The sequence below is a fragment of the Microtus pennsylvanicus genome, chromosome 13 (genome assembly GCF_037038515.1).
Source record: "Microtus pennsylvanicus isolate mMicPen1 chromosome 13, mMicPen1.hap1, whole genome shotgun sequence".
NCBI lineage: Eukaryota > Metazoa > Chordata > Mammalia > Rodentia > Cricetidae > Microtus > Microtus pennsylvanicus.
The window spans coordinates 47,365,598-47,386,960 of NC_134591.1; the positions used below are offsets into that span (position 1 = coordinate 47,365,598).

General features: G+C 44.5%; 1 long non-coding RNA gene across 2 annotated transcripts in view; it reads right to left on the reverse strand.

The window, feature by feature from the left end:
- Positions 1-518: 518 nt before the first annotated feature.
- The window catches only part of LOC142833417 (uncharacterized), a 28,656-nt gene continuing 7,811 nt past the window's right edge, over positions 519-21,363 (reverse strand). Inside the window, exons 2-3 of one of the 2 annotated variants that reach the window (XR_012907405.1) lie at positions 1,303-16,623; positions 519-688 (exon numbers count right to left, since the gene is read on the reverse strand). This is a non-coding gene — a long non-coding RNA (uncharacterized LOC142833417). Of the gene's footprint in view, positions 16,624-21,363 lie in introns of both variants that reach the window. The other variant, XR_012907404.1, reaches the window with a different exon arrangement.

Here is a 21,363-nt window from a genome sequence, read left to right on the forward strand (position 1 = left end):
TAGGGCATCAGAAGTGGGGCAGTGTTCTCAACAGCAGTGAGTTCAAGGTGAGCCTGGAGACCTGCAGAGAGAGTCACGCAGCTAGCCACCTTCAGCCTGAGATTCAAACGCAGAAGGGCTTTACTGGAGATCCCAGGACTTTGGCGACCTGGCTTTGCACAGTGAAAGCCTCCCTGTGACCTTGGGCAAGTCTCGCTCCTCTGTCAGAGCTCCAGGATCTGATGAGGATAACACTTCTGACAATGTCTGACTGGAAGCTTGGTCACGAGGGGCCGCGGAGTGGGTCTCTGGGCATTTGGGTTAAGTGAAAAGCCATCAGTGGTTCAGCATTACTGACCATTCCCATCAGGTGGGTGGGAATTATCTGGCAGACACGTGGCGCTTTCTTGGGAACAGCTAATTAAAAGAAATGAAATAGAAAATGGGCCTGTTCCCTAAGTATGAGATGAGGTTTTTCAGATTAATTACACAATATACAAGATACACACGGCTCATTGAAATACAGCAAAAGTCCTTGATGAATTTTGGAGTATTTCATTTTTTTCCCCCTCTGGCAAGAGAGAGACAAACATACAATTGCTCATCTCTATGCACCGGCCGTCGTCAGGTCTGGAGTCCCCAAGGAAAGGGCTTAATTGCTCCATAAGCTTCCCATTCAAGGGCTCCTCGGTGCTAAGCTCCTGCCGAACTGCATGAAAGTAAAAATGACAAAGATAGCAAGTGACACATTTATCAAATATGCAGATTCTGAAGAAGTCAATGTGGGTTGCTCTTGCCAGTGAGGCTGCAGATGGAACCCGCTCTCCCGCAGCCCTCCCACCCAACTTAAGGTCACGGGAAAGGGTAAGCTCAAAGCAAGCTGGGTATTCAACAGGGGTGTGGACTAACTACAGAATCCATGCTTATTCTCCAAGGTCATCCACCTCTGTGTTCTCTCCCCCTGAAAATGTTCTAAAATTTTATCAATCCCTGGTAAACAAATATTTTTTGTTTGTGTTTTTGAGACAGGTTCTCACTGTAGCCCGAGCTGGCTTGCTTCATACATGAGGCAATCCTGCCTCAGTCTCCCAAGTGCTGAGGTTACAGACATGAGTCACCATGCTGAACGTTGGAAAAGCAAGGGTGACTTGACTGTACAGAGTCATTCCCAAGTGACAGCTCCCCGGAGCCAGATTTCAACAGCGGGCCCGCTCTGGTCCATGCATGCGTACACATTTATCCAGTTTCTTTGGTAATATGAAATGAGTTAATATCATGAAGATTTGGATCTATAAATTAACAGGCTTATGCTGAGACACTAACGTTTCCTGGCGATTAGTTTTGATTGCCGATTCGATCCGATCGACCAATGCCTAGTGAAGTAGACCTCTCTAGGTTGTCTGGTGGCATTCACTGTGACAGTGGATCATGAGGGCTCTGACCTCATGAGTGGATTAGCCCTTTGATGGATGAGACTGTGATGAAATATAAGATATGGTGAAGGCCAGGAGGTGGGCTGGATTGGAAAAAGTAAGACACTGGGGCATGTCCTTGGGGGCTATTTCTTACCTTATTAAATTTCTCTGTCTCCTGTTTCCAGCTTTCTATCCACCAAGAAGTAAGGAATAACCTCCACAATGTTTTCCTACCTCATGATGCTCTGCCTAGACTCAGGAAACACACACTGTCCCCTTGACAGTATAGGCAAAACCAATTCCCAAACTGTTATGTCAAGTTTTTCAATACTTCTTATCTTTCATTAAAAATGTATTATAAAGAATTTTCAAATAAAAAGTTCACCCACTAAAATTAACCATCCCCAAAGTCTATACGCATCAATGAACATGGACTAAGAATGAATTTATTCCCAGTTTCTCTAGGCTCCATTCTGACAAAGAAGCCATGTGGCTCTCATGTTCATTGCTATACCACTCACAAGGGTCACAGTGTAGGAGTGCCCTAAGTGTACTCCAAGAAGTGATTATATACACAACATGTAGCTTAAATGCCCCGTGGAGTACCCACCAGGAAATTCTGCACACACAGTAATATGGATGAACCTTGAAGACATCCTGCTGAGGGAAATAAGGTCAACACAGAAAGACTCCATAAGTCTAAATACACAAGGTATTTGAACTGATCATGTTCATAGGATGAGAGCAGAATGGTTAGTACCAGGGTTTAGGGGGAGGAAGGAGTGGTTACCTATTACTATAGAGGCATATGGTTTCCACCAGGATGCATAAGCTCTAGAGATTTGCTGTCCAACATCGCCCATATCATCAATAATAGCATACAGTTAAAGATCAGTAAGGATGCATTGCCATATAGCGCAGTGGTAGAGTTCTTGCCTAGCTGGGCTTAATCCCCAGAACTATAAATTAGTTAATAGAGTAGATAATTCTTTTTACTATAATTCAATTTTATTTAAAAATTAGAACTTAAAAGTCTGAAGGTAGTAAGAGTAAGGCTATGGCACAATGCCGATGCTTTCTTGCTACGTATATCACTTGGTGTGGTTTTGGAGAGCAAGCTGGTATTAGCTAAAGCAGTTGAGACACTGTGTGTATGTGTGTGTGTGTGTGTATTTCAGCAGCTGATACATATGTATGTGTGGGTATGTGTGCATGTGTGAAGGCCTATAGTTGATGCTGGGTGTCTTCTATTGTTCTCACCTTGTGTTTTGAAAGGAAGGACCTCTGAACCCAGAGTTCACCAATTGGTTAGGCCTGTTGACAGATGAGTTCGGGAATTCACCTGTCTCCGTCTCCCCAGCACTAGGATCACAGGTGTGTGCAGTCATACCCAATGTTTATGTGGGTGTTGAGGATCCCAGCTTAGGACCTTCTGCTTGGGCATCATGATACTAATTTCATAAGAGCCAAGGCCGAAGTTGCTTTTTTGGAGAGGAGAATGTTGATGAAAGGATCACATAGTCAGAGTCCTGGGGATGGTACCAGGAGACTGCAAATCAGTGGTTCTCAACCTGTGGGTCGTGACCCCTTTGGAGATTGCATAGCATATCAGACACTTACATTATGATTCACAACAGTAGCAAAGTTACAGTTATGAAGTAGCAATGAAGTAATTTTATGATGGAGGGTCAGCACAACATGAGGACCTGTATTAAAGGGTCGATGCCTTAGGAAGGATGAGAACCATGGCTATACATGATCTATTTCTTTGTGAGGATATGTCATGTTTTATCAACTAGGGAAACACTCACAATCCATGGGTGCCGATACTCTGGTTAGAAGCTTGAAGGGTGCGCTAAGACTCATCCATTGGCGACCTTGGCTGGGGAACGAGCGGCTTTGTTCACTGCTAAGTCCTTAGCCTCTTGAACCGTGTTCGGCAGTTTTCCTAATGAATGGATCTTCTCAGATACGGGAACCATCTGTGCTTCCCTAGCCAAAGAGGAACGTGTTAAGAAAGCTGAGAGAAGGTCTTGGGCTCCCTGGATCTTGGAGCCTCTCCAGATTTAGAGACCCAACTGGGGATTCAGTCAGCTAGTCAGTAGGGAATCCTACTAAGATACATAAATCTCTTTTTATTATTACATTAACATTATTTTGTGTATGGGAGGTGGGGTGGGGTGGTGGTGAGCATGCCGTAGCATACAAGCAGAGACCATAGTACAAACTGCAAGAGTTGGTTTTATCTCTCCATCATGTGGGTTCCAAGGATCAAATGCAGGTCATCAGAGTTGGGGCAAGCACCTAAAACAACAACTAAAAAACAGTAAAGATTTTAGGTCTCAAAAGCCATTAGGTGCTTGTCCCATTCACCCAATTGTAACAGGAAGACAGCTATAAATAGTTGTGACACTCAGGATGTAAAATGTCCCTCGTAAGCCCTCGTGTTCGAATACTTGGTGCCCCTGGGGATGCTGTGTGGGGAGGTTATGGAATGATGAGTAGGTGGCGCCTCATTGGAGGAAGTCATCACTGGAGGTTGGTGGCACAGTTGACAGCTGACCCTTCTTCTTGTCGTGTCTTTGCATTCTGGTCCACTGAAAAATAAGCAGGAAGCTGCTGCATATCCAGATGTCATAGAAACACCCACTACCAGGTCTTCTCTCCTGCCATAACAGATTTAAGTCCTTAAAACTCTGAGCCAAAGCAAACCTTTCCTCTCTTGAGTTCCTTTAGAGAAGTATTTAATCAGTGACCAGAGGGGTAACATATACGAACACAGCTGAGCACTGAAACGATTTCTTTTATCCAAATCCGTGGCTCTGCCTACAGTTTTCTTTCCTCCGGTTCCTCAACTGTATTGCTCACCATAACTCAACCTGAGTGATGATGTTCTCAGTGCTCTGAAGGGTGGCTCTAAGTGTGGTCTCCAGCCCTGCAGCATCCCTGTTACCTAGCAACCTGACAGCGACACAGAGGCTCAGGACACATCCCCGAATCAGAAGCTTTGGGAGTGGAGCTCAGCCCTCTGCTCTGAGAATCCCTTCAGGTGATTTCGATGTGTATTCAACTTTGAGGATCACTGTTAACCAACTCTAGCAGGCCTGGGTGTCCAAACTTTTGCCATTGTGAAAGCTGATCATTTACAGTACGTTGGGCTGCATCTGTAGCTGTCCTGGGACGACTGTGGCCTGTCGACCACAGGTGGACACACCCAGCAACCAAGGAAGCATCTTTCAGTTTGCTACAATGGAATGGGATTTCTCCATCACAAGGATTGGTTTAGGAGTAATCCACTCCAGGGTGTACAGGGGTATTAGCTAATCAGAATGGGTGCTAACCCAGTGCCTTGAGGGGCCTTTCTCATACTAGACATGGACGCTTTCCATGCTGAGGGCGCTGGGAAAGGATCTTGAGAGGCCAGGACAAAGGAGACACATACATCTGAGACACAAATAGCCTTGAGGTAGAAAAGTAGCTATTTGCCAATGGAGTGTTTCAATATTTGAACAACTGGCTCAGCTGCGCCAGCTCATGCTAGCGGCAAAAATGTCCTAGGTCAAGTGACAAAAGCCTCAACACTTAACTTCATTTAACTCTGCTCCGCTGTGGCTGTATAGAATGGGGGGGGGGGGTCCATAAGACATCAACCCAAGGACGGCGCATCCCAGAGAGGAGCGCGCAGCTAAGGGAATCAGAAAGCACTGGTGGTGCCCCCATGAATGGTTACCCCCAAGATACACCCGACTTCCAGGCAGACCATTTACACGTCCCAGTTTGCACGGAATTTTCTAGTGTCTACATGTGAAGCTCTGTATCTGAAGAAAAGCCCAGATAGGTACCCCAAAATAGTGTTCCCAAGAGCAATGACCTAATGTTCTCAGCTCCGGAAGTTCTGAAGAGCCTGCCCTCTGTTCTTGGCTGTCCAGGTGCAGTTCGGCTAGGGCTTCTCTGCCCCAGTTGTGTGTTGGGCGGGCCACGGTTCTTGTTTATTAGTGAAGGGCATCTGATCAGAGAGGCCCGCCTGACAAGTTCATTACATATCAATTTAATTAGCTGATTTACATTTAATTTACATTTCAATTAATGTCTTTAGCAACAAAACGCTGCCTTAATAGGGTAATTGCCTGTTAGGCAATATGTAAAAGAATAAATAGTCGCATTCTGAGGAAGAATTCCTATTTTCAATTTTTTATTACCATAAATAACTGAAATAATTATTGCTCTTAAGGGCCACGTCCTCATTTCCTTCTGGGCCTAATTATAAAGACTTAGTACCTCATTAAGCAAAATGGTTTTGGAGTCACAGAAAAACATTCCTCTGATCGTGACTCATTAGTTTCAACAAAAGAGGGAGAAACTGCGCTGGAGAGACTGCGGCTCAGGTCCTTAAGAGCTACCCGGAAGTGATAGTAAGGGTGGCTTGCAGCGCGTACCTGTTTGGGAGGCTGGTGTGCGGGGTATTCCGACCATCTGCTCCAAGTATTCCTAAAGACAAGGAACTCACTGCCTCCTGAGGCAGACATTACGGACTGCTAAGGTTTTTTTGTTTTTTTTGTTTGTTTTACATAACACAAACTCTGTCCCTCTCCTAAAGACAGTTATAGCCATTTCCTGGTAGGAAAGGTGTTTTCTAGCGGTATAATTATAGCAGTGTCCTAAGAGAAGCGGGTAGCTATGTCAGAGAATGACACAGGGATAGAAGTGATAATTTGACCAGTTCATATTTTCTAGAGATGGGGAGATTGAAGCGGTCTTAGGAATTCAACAGGAATAAGCAGACAAACGGGGTACACTAAAGAAAGTGTAGGGTAAAATCGGCTGTGTGAGGTCCGACAGCGTCACAGGGCAAATGAATCAGGCTTATGCTTTGAGAGTTCTCTATGTTTCTTCCGGGAAGCAGAATTCCGAAAACCTGCAAAAGAGCAAATGCTGAAAATGTCTGAGCCTCGGGGCAGGCTTCTCCTGTCCTCCCTCAGTCTCAGTCTCGGCAAACCACCCTGGTCGCTTGTTCTCAGCACAAACACACGCTCTCTTTTTCTCTAGTGTTCAGCTGTGCCGTCTCTAGACTAGCACAGTGCCACCTCGTGGAATCAAGATGAAACTGCAGGAGAGGAACGAATACGTCCTTTTGGATTTTATTTAGACAATAAAACCAATGTAGTGCCGACTCAAAAAAGAAGCAATAGCTGCCAGGGCCATTCAATGAGGAATAAGAGAAGGGTGACTTTGTTAATTAAATAAGAAAAAAAACTTTCAAAAAGGAACACATCCTCCCCCCCCCCCCTTATATTTTGAAAGCGTTCTTGTCTCTCTAGTTCAGACCAGTTAGTCCATGTCAGCTCTTAGGAAAGAAAAGCACATGTTCCACATTCCATATTACTAAGTCAAATTTAAGTCAGATTTCTTTTCACGTTTCCCACCCTCTTCCCACTAAACCCACTCTGGTCTGGAAGCTCTCAGACGCTACAATCTAGAGGACCAAAGACAGAAGGCTGGCAGGAGTCCCTGTTACCAGCAGGGGGCGCTCGCAACTTCTGCTCATGATAGCTCTTTTCTCCTGTAGACTTAGAGCAGGAACTAAGCACTCCCAGGCCCATCCTTTTTTATAGGAAGGGATTTTGAGCACTCTATTCTACATGAAAGTCACACAAAAATAAATACTTGTTTGTATAATAAACTTTCAAGACATACAATATTCTAACTAATACACAGGAGAAATAAACTGAGTGTAATATGCAAGAGAATAATTTACATGTCTGCATCTAAATCACACGACAAGATGGCTTAAAAAGATATAATGAGCAGTAGGGATAAATCCTAGTCTCACTGCCATACAACTCACTATGGCCCCATAGTCTGCCCCAGCCATACAACTGTCACACACATTCAGAGGGTCTCGTTTGTTCCTATGCTGGTTCCCTTTCTGTCAGGCCAGAGTTGGTGGGCTCCCCATTAGCTCAGGCAAACAGGTTAAACTGTTTCAGTGAGTATCCCCATCATGGTCTTGACCTCTTTGCTCATATTCCCACTCCTCCTACTCTTCGACTGGACTTTGGGGACTCAGCCCAATGCTCCGCTGTGGATCTCTGCCTGTTCTTCAATTTTCCTGCCTCAAAGCAATGTGCTAGACTTTGTTAACTCCTCATGGGAAACCTTACCGACTCTGAGGAGTGGATTGGGGGTAGGACTGGAAGGAAGGTGAAGGGGGCAGGAGGAGGGGAGAGAGTGGGAATTGGAATTGCTATGTAAAATGAGAAAAGATATTTTTTTTAAAAATTAATTAATTATTTAAAAATTAAAAAAAGATATAATGAAACCTGTTGTCTCTGCTGAGACGGGAAGATCTCGTGGATCCAGTATTTTTTAACCATCCTATGATTTGTGCACATGTGTATGATCACACACAGACACACTGGAAAACATTAAGTAGACTTAAGGAAGTAGTGCACACACTTTCGCCTCTTCCTCTGATTTCCTGATTGAGAACTGTAGATGCTGCTGACTCTGTGCTAAACATTCTGAACTGTAGAGCAGCTCTTGATAGAGCTCTGAGCAAAACAGTATCTCAGTTTTGATATTGAGAAGGCATCTCAAAATATGTCTCCTCTTGATTTAGAAGGAAGCAGTATTTCTGGAAAACACTTTTATTAACCATGGAGAGAAGACTCTGTGTGTGTGTGTGTGTGTGTACGCACGTGTGTGTGTGTGTACGCACGTGTGTGCATACACACATGTGTTTGCGTGTAATGTAGGCTACCCACTCAGGTATTTTATAAGCCAGTATTTCACTTAAAAGTAAAGGGACAGAGTTTGGGGGTGCTGCATTATTCTTGGCTGCATGGGTGCATGGGATTGCCCTGACAGCAAGGATGTTTCACAAGCATCAAGAAGCTATCATGTCCACCACTTCCAAATGGCCCATTCATTTCTGAAATGCCAACAGGGTCAAATCAGCCTCATGAATTCACTTCCCCAGAGCAATACCAAATTGTGTTTTTACTTCCCTTCCTTAGAGCTCCAGTTCCAAGAATTTCTGTCATGGCCCCCAACATCCCACCTTACTCACACCAGTGTCCACAGTCACTGGAGGACGGGTCCTGTTGTATACCCCCAGAGGGTCCTGTCGAGACAGATTATCTGGATATCTGGATCATCCAGGGTATCCTCTCTCTCCATAGATAGTGCAAACTTCTGACGTCAGCAGATCATGTGGGGAATAGTAGCCCCATGGACTACTGTATCCCATGAGACTAGTGTCCCAGCTCAGTATCATGACACCATATCTGGGCTCACCAGCCAGACTTCTAACATATAGTACCCATAATTCTCTGTCTTCTGTACCTTCAGGAGCATACTTCCCAGAGGTGCTATGGGGAGACCTACAATTTCTTCTTGTCTCTACCCCACCAGAAACTTCCATTCCTATGCTCCCAATAGAGAGGAGTTTATCTGGGGCACAGTCATAGTTCAAGCAGCCAAAAGTTTAATTAAAGAAAGTACTGAATAGAATATATTCCTTAAGAAAAGAGCCGCCTGGACAGAACAGCAGGACCTAAGCTTAGCAGGCATGGGTGTCTTACAGTTCTGCTTTCTGGTTATCAATTCCCTGGCTCCTCCCCAGGGGCGGGAACTTTCACAGGAAGGGGTGCACTTTTCTTGGAAGCCTATTTTAAGCAGAATTCAATCTTTTACCTGCATATGTATAAAATATAAGAATATATAGAGACGTTAAAGTATGCCTAGAGTAGATACGTTTTCCAGGGGAAAGGCCACTGTTCTGTGTGCATACCTCCGCTAGCAGGGGTGCTCTGATGCTCTTAAGAATTTTCCTAGCCAATCAACACATTTTCTTGTTTTGTTTTTATCCTATTTCTTTGACCACCAACATCTTTATACCCTGTTGAAAGCCCTGATCTGGCCTAGATAGAGAAATCATTACCATCTTTTGTTCTTTAAATCTTTTCTTCCAGTCATTGGTCAGTTCCTCCCAGAGCTAATGCCTTATCTAACAATGGTAGGCTAGAAGGGCCTGAACTAATCCTTACCTGTGGCTGACAAGATGGATGGGTAAAGGCCTAGATTCTTTGATCCTGGGGCAAAGTAACTCTGAGGGGGCACATCCTACACTTAGCTCTCACCACTTTTCAGAGAGGTAAAGTTCCAGCTGCCCATGGAGAAGCCTGCTCTATGACAAATCCTTGGTTACAAACTTGATTGTTATAAATGAATAACTACTAACTTGTATTTTTTAATTATACTAAATAGTTTGTAATAATAGATTTCAAGGAGTAGAACTTTACATTTTCAAATGTGTTGCATAGGTAGAATACCTTAAACAAGAGTAGAAACACACACACACACACACACACACACACACACATATATACACATATATGTAGTATAACAAAAATAACCCTAAATTTGTATCAGTATACAAAAATTCTATGTAAGACTAGCAGTTGCTTTTTAAGTTTAAAAACAGATTCAATAATTTACCCTTTTATCCTATATCCCTTTTGTCTTTTCAGAACAAGATCCCTGAATCTAATCTCCTTTGCTTAGTTTCCTCCATAACTATGACCAATAACAATTTGCAACAAACCTCTCTAAACAATGATAAACATCCATAATCTATTGAGGGACCAAATCCACCCACCCCACTTCTTAGGAATGTGGGCATCATGTACTCCCCGCAAAATAAAAGGTAAACGGTGCTTAAAGAACTTCATTCAAGGCTGTTCTCTGGTATGTGTGCCTAAGCACACAACTGGGGTTTGTTGGGGTAGAGAGAGATACAGAGAGGGGGAGGAAGGAGGAAGCGAGAGAGACAGATGAACATAAATGCTTGACTTTCTATTATTTGAAAATGGATATGAAATTTGGAAAAGCATTAACCTTTAGTAAGCTTTCGGTTGGTTGTCTGTGTTTTGGAGACTGGATTTTACTAAGTAGCTATTTCAGGCTGACCTTGAACTTACAAGTTTCTTAACACAAGCTCCCTTTTAGGGTTACAAGCAAGTGGATTACTCAGCAGGCTTGGGAGCAGTTTTGGTTCAAGTCCTAGTTATTTTCAGTTTTCAGTAGACAACCCAGACTCTGAAGTGTGACTAGAGGGATGGTTTGAAGGGCTGCCAAGATTCTCTGCCCTAGGGACAGTGGAGTGGGGCCACCTGTAAAGAGGACTACGTGGGTCAGGGGAGGTGCAGTTCTGATTGATGTACAAATAGTAGCTTGACAAACAAGGTGAATGGAAATGTCATTGGCCCTGTGACAAGATGGTTTCAGTGGGTCACAAGGACACACTTAACTATCAAAACTACCAGGGAGGCAGGGGTCGGGGGACAGGCACTAAATTTCCTAGGTTGCCAAGTGAAGACTGGAAAGTGAAGTTGCAGTTCTGAAACTTTACACCTCCTCTGAGCAGGGCTGGGGGTCTGTAATCCGACAGAGCAAGGGTCATGCTTTGCTTCAGCAAGCACATTCCAAAGCTGCCCTGTGACTGCAAAGTAGACATGGGCTTTCTTCTCCTCTTTACAGTTTACTGGCAAAGTATCAAACATTTTATAGGGCAAGCGCTGCTACCCGCCCAGCTGTGCCAGCGAAGATGTTGCAGTAGGGACTCGCACTAGGGTAATGTCAGCTTTAAAAGCTTGCCTCTGAATGCCTGCCTTCATGCCCTTTAAAAGTAGCAAATCAAAGAGGCACACGGGGAGGCTGGGTGATTGGCAATCTTCCCAACATGGTGATGAGAATATAGCCCTTTGTGTGCCTAGACCAGCTAGAGGTGAGCAGGAGGAAGAACACAGGCTGCTTATCCAGGGGTCCAAAGCACCAGCTATGAGCAGAACACACTGCCTGACTGAGGTCAGGCGGGTGCTGACAGGTACTTGACCAACTGCTGACAGCATCTGGTGTCTTCTTTACAGGCTCTGGTGGGGTTGTTCAGCTCCCTCCCCTCCTCCTACCTTTCCCCCGGTGGCTTTCATACCTATCTATTCAGACACTGCTGGAGTTCCTGCTAAGTGGCAGTACCCACTACAGGAGAGATCAGCAGATTTACTGTAGATTCAAGGAGTCCCCAGGCTCCTGACCTTCACTAGCCTTCTCTACAAGGTGTCCCCTGATACAGTTTGTGAAAGCTGTAAAAGACACTATTGGGGTGGTAGTCCTCTGCAGACATTGCCTAGCTAACTTCCCTTCAGCCTCTTTCTTGGAAGGTGACAACGGAGTGACCCTGAACTCTGTGGGGATCCAGCAGAGGGGAAGTTGTGTTGAAGATTGGGTTTAGTGAGCTATGTTCACGTGATTTCCAGTCCCTTGCCAGGTAAAACTCAGCTGTTGAAAGCCCTCCTGAAAGTAGAAGTGTCTTCCTCAAATGCAGATACACCCGCTCTGCTGGCTGGTACAGCACTGTGACCCATAGACAGGGAAACCGCTGCAATAAAGACAAGGGAAAGCCAATGGCTTACTTAGGTGATGCAGTAAATTCAGACTGTGTGAGCTTAGCTCTGCGCTCGGACGTTAGAATGCCCTGAAAGGTCACAATAAGCAAAACTCAACAGAAGTTGGAAAAGATAACAGCATGAAAACCATGGAGCATAACTAACGGAGCTGTGGCGCTAAAATAAACTACACAATAAAACCTCAGCCCCGATCATCATGCTAGAAGAAAGGTTGGGCGCATTTCTGTTGTTTCAAATTAAAAGGAGAACTAGTTGTGACGGAAGGCATTTGATTGCAGAGCCTTGCCCTCAGACTGTCTAGAGCATGAATTTACTTGGGCAATAAGCCTACTCAGGTGTCTCTTATTTACACCCATACTATCTCTCTCTCTCACACACATACACACAAACACAAACACATTCTGATATCCAGACTTTCTCACACACACTCATACACACTGACACACACACAGACTCACATACCCACACTCTCACAGGTCTAGGAGCTTGCCTTTCTCCTATACTTGCTCATGCTATCTTAGCTATCTGAAATTGGCATTTGTTTATGTTTATCCATTTCTTGAAACTTAGCTGCTGGAGGTCACCAGTGACCAATTTCTAAACGTATCATGCATTTTTGGTGTTTTCCCAATCAAACTCATGATAGCCTAAGGCACTGGTGGGGGGCATTAATCCACTTCCCAAACTGGCTATTTCTTGTGCCTACTCATGCCTTTCTCATGGCAAGGTGATTTTGGAAACACAGGCTTTTATTTTCCATGAAAAATAAACCACCTCTATCTAAGAAGGCTGTCTCTATTACACTGTTTGGGCTACATAGTGGTGCTCTTACTGCAGAGGTCCACTGATCATGGATGAATCAAAGTGGCTGAGAAGTTGAACCAAGCTGACAAAACCAAGGCTTCACAAAACATGGAGGAAAAGGGGTATTGTGGAAAGTGAAGAGGAAGGAACAAATGAGTTCCAAATGGCTCCAAACCATTGTAATGACCACTGGATCAAGTTTTTGCCTCATTGTGGAAGAGAACATTGTAACAGTCACAACAATATTAGAGCAGAAAAGGAGGCCATATACTGCCAGGGCCCCAGAAGTCTCTGAGGCATCATCATGTGAATTTCAAAAAGGGTACTTCCTTCTCAAACAAGTCAAAACATAGCTAATGCTCAGGCCTCATGCACTTACCATCAAAGGCAGGTGTGTGAGCTCCACAAAATGCCCCTGCACTGTCTTACACAGAAGCTAAGCAATGGGCAATAGGTTGTTAGTGGGAATGTTAAACTAATGATGTAGTAAAATGTTTTGGTTAGACAGAATACTTCTGTGTGTAGATATGGGGTAGTATATGTGCTTGTGTGTGACAGTACCCATGCCTGTGTGAATACAGAGGCCAGAAGAGGCCATCTGTATTCCTGATCCACTGTTCTATGCCTTATTATCTTGAGATGGGGACGTTTATTGAACCTATAATTCAACATTTGTTCAGTGACTCTGGCTGAGCAGCAAATTCCAGCAGATCCTCCTGTCTCTGTCCCTCACAGCACAGAAATTACAAGCATGCAGATTTTTAGGTGGGAGCTGGGATCTGAACTCAGATCTTCATATTGTAGGATATTTGATCGCACAGCGACACCCTGAGACTGTGTTAGAAAAGTCCACCTTTAATCAGGGGGTGGAGCCAGTGATTAGTTGACAAGAGCCAGTCATAGAGTACATGGAGGATCCAGGATATGGATAGAGAGGCATAGGAAAGAATAAGGAGAGACTTGGAGACTCACGGACTTTTGGGACTTTCTTTTTGGTCTAGAAGTGTGGAGAGAGGGTCAGCTAGCCACTCCTTTGCTGCTTATTTGACCTATCAGGTTTTTACCCTAACATCTGTGTCACCGACCACTGTTGTCACGGTTGTTGCTGTTGAGTGGGCAAACTGAATAGTTGCAGATTTGGAGTCTAAAGAAAAATCTTTCCCCCTTTAAGACTAGAATGTATCACAATGCAGGGAGTTAGGATTTTTTAACGCAATGGAAGACTTGAAAATGGAAAAAAAATTCTACTTAGGTGGAATTGACATAATGTCAATTATAATTGCTATAAAAGAAGCAGCGGGCCACTTCCCGCTGCCCAGCTCCCGGCCACCGGCTAGCTTTTCCCAAAATAATTGCACGGAAACTGTATTCATTTAAACATTGCCTGGCCCATTAATTCTAGCCTATTGTTGGCTAATTCTCACATCTTGATTAACCCATTTCTATTAATGTGTATCGCCACTTGACTGTGGCTTATTAGCATGAGTCTAACCAGCGTCCATCTTGGGTAGGAGAAGCATGGCATCTGCCTGACTCTGCTTTCTTTTTCCCAGCATTCTGTTCTGTCTACTCCACCCACCTAAGGGCTGACCTATCAAAAGGCCAAGGCAGTTTCTTTATTAATCAATGAAAGTAACTCATTGACAGATGGCCCTCCTACACCAAATTGCTATCAGTTTGATAATTCATATTTTATCCTTAAGAAGTGGTTTAGTAACTGTGTCAAATATGAAATATTGAATGATAAGATACAAGCCTTAGAAAGACCTACTAATGAAAATAAGAAAAAAAATGTTCAGACACAGGCAGGGGAATTTAAACCAGAACCTACCACAACCCTGCATGATGAAACTGCATGAATGTCACAGCTGCTTGCCCCTCCACTTCTTTGATCTATCAAGTTTTCCCCCAATATACGACTCCTAAGTCTTTACTGGTAACAGAAGAGCTAAGGTAACATAACCTCTTCACGCTCGAGTAGCAGCTGCACTCAGCCACCGAGTCATCTGTCCAGTCTGAGACAACACTTCTGGTCCTGTATACGATCGGATTCTGAAGATGTGCTGGACTGACGGAGAAGGAGACAAATGGTAGAAACATGGAGTGTGAGGGAGGGAGATAGATAGGAAGAGAAAGACTAAGAACGATGGAAGAGGAGGAAACGGAAAATGAAAGATACAGATAAGAAAGGGATTGCTTTGCCACTTTAACCTTGTATTTAAATATGCTGCAACGCAGCTGGGTCATACTGCCCTGAGCAAATGACTTCCAGCTGTTTCTGCCACAGCATGCACTTCCTGTAACTACCCATTACTTTTCCTGTCTTGCTTGCTATTTGAATCTCAGCTTTGTTTCAGGTGATCAGACTTGATTTCTTTGGTTCTCAACCTGTTCCCATAGTGAAATCACTTCAAGAATTAATAGTCTCACACACACAGAGAGAGAGAAAGAGAGACAGAGACAGAGAGACAGAGGGAGAGAGAGACAGAGACAGAGAGAAATTTTGAACATGAAGCCTAGGCATCGAATCTATACACGTTTTTTAAAGTTTCCCCTTATTCCTGTTGGGATTGAGGCCCCCAGTTTGTGTCAGACATAGCTACCTTTTCTTATTTCTGAAGCACCACCCCTCTAGTCCCCTTTAGCCCCGTGTGTGTGATGGCACGCATGGGTTACATTACATTAGGGTGCTGTGTGGTCTGCAGAAGCCTGCAGAGCATCGATGTGGTTTTTCACCAAACTTAGGGTATCCGTTCTCCCTTTTCCTGGTGCATAAGTAGACAAGCAGCCTAGAGATCACCAGCGTAACGCCACCCTATCCCCTGTAAAGAAAAAATTAATAACCAAAAGTGAACTCCAAATGAACAAGCCGTTCTTCAAAACGTGTGCCGCACTCAACAGCTGCAGACGACTGCACCATGTCTGCACAAGAAAGGGCCCAACAACAGTGAGGCTTGGCTGGGTAGGAACTCAGGGAGTCCACCCTCACTGATGAACTGTTTCCTACTGTCTGATTCAGGGAAAGGGAGAGTCCTTGTCTTAAGCTATGTCTCTACTGTTGACCCCATCAGGCTCCAGTGGATAGTCTCAATCCAGTGGCCAGGCAGGTAGTCATGGTTAAATTAAATTGATAGAAAGTAAAAGCAGAAGTCATAAATCTGGAGAGGGGACCGAAAGAGGGAAGAGGGAACTGATAGGAAGCAGAAGAGAGGTGAGAGAGTGTGGGGGCGGGAGTAACCAGGACGAATTACATGTGTATATGAATTGTCAAAGAATAACTTAATATAAAAAAAGAGTACTACAGTTCATAAAATGAGGAGATGGAAAAGGGCCAAGTTTCCAAATATAATAAACTTCTGCAGTAGCCTGCTACCAACTAACCTCAGGCTTGTTTATGAGAAAATTGAATCTTTATGTTGTAAGTGAAAGGTAACCGAATTTTCTCTTTGCCGGTAAGAGCATTTTATCTGAGTTTTGGTATTTTGTTAGGTTCCATGCCATTACCGTGTAGTCCGTGATGTTTGGCGTTCAGAGGATGAGTAAGTCTAGGGTGACAATACTCAATGAACTTTTAAAAAAGGCTAATATTCTACTAGGCCTCCAGGACTGTCACCCAAATTACTGCAGACTGGGAAGTTTAGTGGAAGTCTTATATCAAAGAAGTCAAGTTATTTTCTTCTGACACCCTATTCTGGTTGGTATTTGTTAACTTCAGTTGTGAAAATGTCTCCATCAGACTGGCCTGTGACAGTCTGTGGGGGTACTTTCTTGACTAATTATTGATGTGGGAGGCCCGAGGCCACTGGGAGCCACTCCCGGACATGTGTTTCTGGGATGTAGAAGAAAGCAGGCTGAACAAGCCTTGGGGTGCAAGCCAGCAAACAGTGTTTCTCCGTAACTATTCCTGCCTCCAGGTTCCTGAATTCTTGCCGTGTCTTCTCTTCACCATGGACTGTAATCTGTAAATTGAAATAAATCCTTTTATTCCCAAGCTGCTTTGGCTGTGGTATTTATCACAGCTATTGAAAGCAAATTCATACAAAAATCTGTAGCAAGTTTGTGGAGTGCTGCTGTGACAGACATGTGTTGTTCTTAGGAGGATTGTGGAAGGACTTTGGAATGTTGGGCTGGAAAGACCCTTGAGTGCTTACAGCTTAGTGGGTGTTTGGTGGAAACTCTGAAGATAAGAATCCCGAGAGAAAGGCAGACAACTGCATTTCTGGCTTTTGACACTCCAGAGTGAAGTACAGACTGTATTAGGCTGTTTGCGAGATGTTTCGAACTGAAAAATTCTGGTTTCTAGTCAGCTGGTGCCCAATATTCAGCTGTAATTAACAAGAAGCCAGCGCCACTAAAGAGAAACCTTTGCTTTACTGATAGAATCTATACTGGTTAGCTGGAGTTGAAAATTCCACTGTGATTAATAAGAAACCAGCAGCACTGAGCTGAAATTTTCTGGAAGTATTTCCTCAGGCTCAGCACACAGAAGCTGGTCCAGAGGAGATCAAGGTTGCATCTTGGGCTGGAGGCTGAACGTTGTAATGTGTATGAGTCTCCCAGATGACTGGTTTTGGTGGCTTGAGGGCATAGGGATTAAAGCAGTCCTGGAGAGCAGATGAGGCTCTGTGAAAAGCCCAGAGAGGCTACTGGAAAATGTGCAGCCTATGCTCTAGTGGAGGCCCAGGGTTGGGAGAGGATATGGGGAGAAGCTCAGGCATGGCCCTAGGAGGCAAGGTTAGAGCCCTTGAAGAAAGCAGGCTTAGTTTCAGTAGGGCCTCCAGGATACTGGAGATGCTGGGTCTGTGGGATGGTCACTGAGGACAGTACCAGGGGTACAGGGGAGCCAGCCTGAGCTTGCAACGAGCTGTATGTGCTAGAGCAGAGCTTCCCAAATACTTCATAGCCTAGGAGATCATGAGAACGTCCCATATGTTGGACACTGAGCTATTTATATGGTTGGGATTCAGTTTTGCTTTGTCTTAATTATGACTGTATCTTGATTCTTCATTCATGAGTAAGAAGTTTGTAAAAAAAAAAATTTATTTTATTTTACAGGAGCTACCTGTTGAGAGACTTTGTACTTTAAAGAGGCATTGACTCTTTTAAAGAGATTAAAATTTTAAAGTGTTAGGATTTTTTTCTAAAGAATGTGAAACTTTTAAAACTATACTGTGTCTTTTATTGTGATATTACCATGAGATCTTGGGGAGAGACAAGAAAGTAAAGGTTAGGATTTAATAATGGTGTATTTGTATCAAGTTGACAAAGGGTCAGTTCTACTGACTAAGTTTTCCTTCTTCCCTTCCTCCCTTCCTCCCTCCCTCCCTCCCTCCCTCCCTCCCTCCCTCCCTCCCTCTCTCCCTCCCTTCCTTCCTTCCTTCCTTCCTTCCTTCCTTTTTTTCTTCAGTTTGACAAGCTAGAGTCATCTGGGAAGAGGGACCCTCAGTTGAGAAAATGCCTCCGCCAGATTGGCCTGTATGCGAGTCTGTGGGGGCTTCTTGATCAATGATTGACGTGGGAGTGCCCAGCCCACTGTGGGAGGTGCCATCCCTGGACAAATGGTCCTGGTTTGTAGGAGAAAGCAGGCTGAGCAAGATGCAGGGAGCAAGCCAGTAAGCAGCACTCTTCCATGGTCTCTGCTTCAATTCCCGATTCCATCTCCTGTGTTGACACCCCTTGGTGGCTGACTGTAATCAATAACCCAAATAGACCCTCTCCTCCCCAAGTCATTTTTGGTTGGTGTTTTATCACAGCGACAGAAGCCTCTTCCTTTAGTGTGCAGACAGCTGTCTTCAGCTGGTGTCTTCACCTGCTGTCTTCACCTGGTGTCTTCACAGGTTTGTGCGCAGTTTAGGTCAAAGTTCTAATCTCACCTCATGCAGACAACGGGGATTCACACTGATTGTTTCCAGTGATTATAACGTAGACCTCTTTAACAGCTCCATGAGAACTGTGCTGACAGGCTCTGTGTTTTGTAATAAAGTAGGACTGGGCCTCAAGAGGACCTCTGCAAGGTCAGAAGTCATCGCCACTTCTAGAAAGTGGTTTGTAACCAGGACTTGGAATTTCATCGTGTGGTCTTCCTCTCCCACTGGTCCCCTGCTGGCCCGTTACTCATGTCCATTTACCCCCGAGCTTGTTACATTAAAGTGTGGATGTGATCCTTCACTGGCTTATTACTTTGTAAAACTCAGATAGAGGAACGATACTCTAATTCTTATTGACTGAGCTAGCATATCACTTAGGGGACAAGGTTAATAAAACAAAGCATACTTCTGGGTATCTATTGTTACTTGTAATTGTAGAATACATCTTAAGCCCAAACGCATTTTTCCAAAGGATACAATTCATACTGCTCTGTACAATAAAATTCTTACATCACAGTGATTTCGGCTTGAGTGCGTTTTATGTGTCTGTACCAGTTAGTGGGGGGGGGGGGGGGGCACACGTGCATGTGTCTGCACTGTGTGTGGAGGCCAGAGGTCAGCACTGGTGTTTGGGTCACTTTCCACCTTATGTTTTGAGATAGGGTCTCTCACTGAACCTGCAGCTCACTGATTAGGCTAGGCTGGCTGACCAGCAAGCTCCCTGGACTCCTGTTTGGGCGTCCTCAGCATTGGGGTTCAAGTGCATTACTACACCCAGCTTTTTATGTGGGTGCTAGGGTCCTTGTGATGACTTAGGTTCTTGTGTTTACATGACAAGCACACTTTACATCTCCCCAGGCTCTGTTCATCTCTCATCACAAACTGTATCATTTCTGTTAAGCCTTTTGTAGTATTCCTGGTAATAACTAAGTATAGAGTTACAGGGTTAGAAATGGTTCTCCTATAAGGTGCACATAATGATCAACTTAGATGACAGGAACATGCATTTAACAACGTAACTTGACTCAAGGGAAGATCATAACTTTTTTTTCATGCATTTAACAACGTAACTTGACTCAAGGGAAGATCATAACTTTTTTTCATGCATTTAACAACATAAATCAACTCAAGGGAAGATCATAACATTTTTTTTTCCTGAGACAGGGTTTCTCTGTATGGTCCTAGCTATTCTAGAACTCACTCTATAGACCAGGCTGACCTCGAACTCACAGATATCCATCTGCCTCTGCCTCCCAAATGCTAGGATTAAAAGCATGTACCACCACTTTCTGGCCACACAATTATTTTTATAACATCCTTTTTTGTGATAATAATATAACAACAACCATGGTTGTCGAGAGTATTTGGTGTATTTTGCCTCATTTAATTGGCATAATTTTTACTGATAATACTAAAACAAGAAATAATACAGAATCATCATTCTGTAGGAAGAAGATGACTGCCCCTGAACTCGGACTGGTGTCCTAGGTCACAGCTGTCTGTCCTGAGGTCACTGCTGTCTGTTCTGAGGTCACTGCTGTCTGTCCTGAGGTCACTGCTGTCTGTTCTGAGGTCACTGCTGTCTGTTCTGAGGTCACTGCTGTCTGTCCTGAGGTCACTGCTGTCTGTTCTGAGGTCACTGCTGTCTGTCCTGAGGTCACTGCTCTCTGTTCTGAGGTCACTGCTGTCCTGAGGTCACTGCTGTCTGTCCTGAGGTCACTGCTGTCTGTCCTGAGGTCACTGATGTCTGTCCTGAGGTCACTGCTGTCTGTCCTGAGGTCACTGCTGTCTGTCCTGAGGTCACTGCTGTCTGTCCTGAGGTCATAGCTGTCTGTCCTTAGGTCACTGCTGTCTGTCCTGAGGTCACTGCTATCTGTTCTGAGGTCACTGCTGTCTGTTCTGAGGTCACTGCTGTCTGTCCTGAGGTCACTTCTGTCTGTTCTGAGGTCACTGCTGTCTGTCCTGAGGTCATAGCTGTCTGTCCTTAGGTCTCGACCAGACAAGACCAGAGCAAACCAGTCTCAACTGGAAGAGACAAGACTAGACTGGACCAGACAGGAAATACTGGTCAAGATCGGTCCAGACTGGACAAGACAGGAAAAAACAAACAAACAAACAAAAACGGACCTGAACAGTCTAGACTGGAGCAGACTGCACTTGACCGGATTCTGCCAGACCAGACGAGTATCTGCCAGAACAAACAGGACCAGATTTGTTTTGACTGGTACAGACAAGACGAGACCGGACCAGACCAGACCTGGTTGACTCAACAGAGATCAGGGGTTTAATTAGTCTGGCTAAGCCAGCAGAGAGACTCAGTTCTTGGTACCAGTGCATTCTTAGAGGTGAGAAGGCAAGAAGAAAAACAGAACTCTAAGAGGAGGAGTCTTCTCCACAGGAAAGAGGCAGGAAATGTGTCACTAAAGCCATGAAGGCCTAAAAGAGCTGGGGGATACAGGCAGCTCCAGGGAGATGGTGGGAGAAGAGGGCACAAAGGGACAAAATAGCCTGGTTTGGCCCAAGGAAACTGCAAGAATGCAGCTCCAAGGGTTGGGGTGAGGTCAAGTGAAGAGCATCAGCTGCAGCTGCCTTACATATCTTGGCTGGGAGTGCCTCTGCCTCCAAGAGCATCAGAGTGGTGCCTGGACACTCAAAGGTCGCTTTCACACTAACATTTACACTAAGCCAAGGATAAACTTATGTAATTGCTGGTGGGTGGGGTACTGAGCGATCAGTGAACTGAAAGGCATGTCTGTTGTGGGTGCACTGGAATAGAGGGATAGACCATGAGGGAAAATACTGGCACTAGGAGAGCCTATCAGAGTCACAACA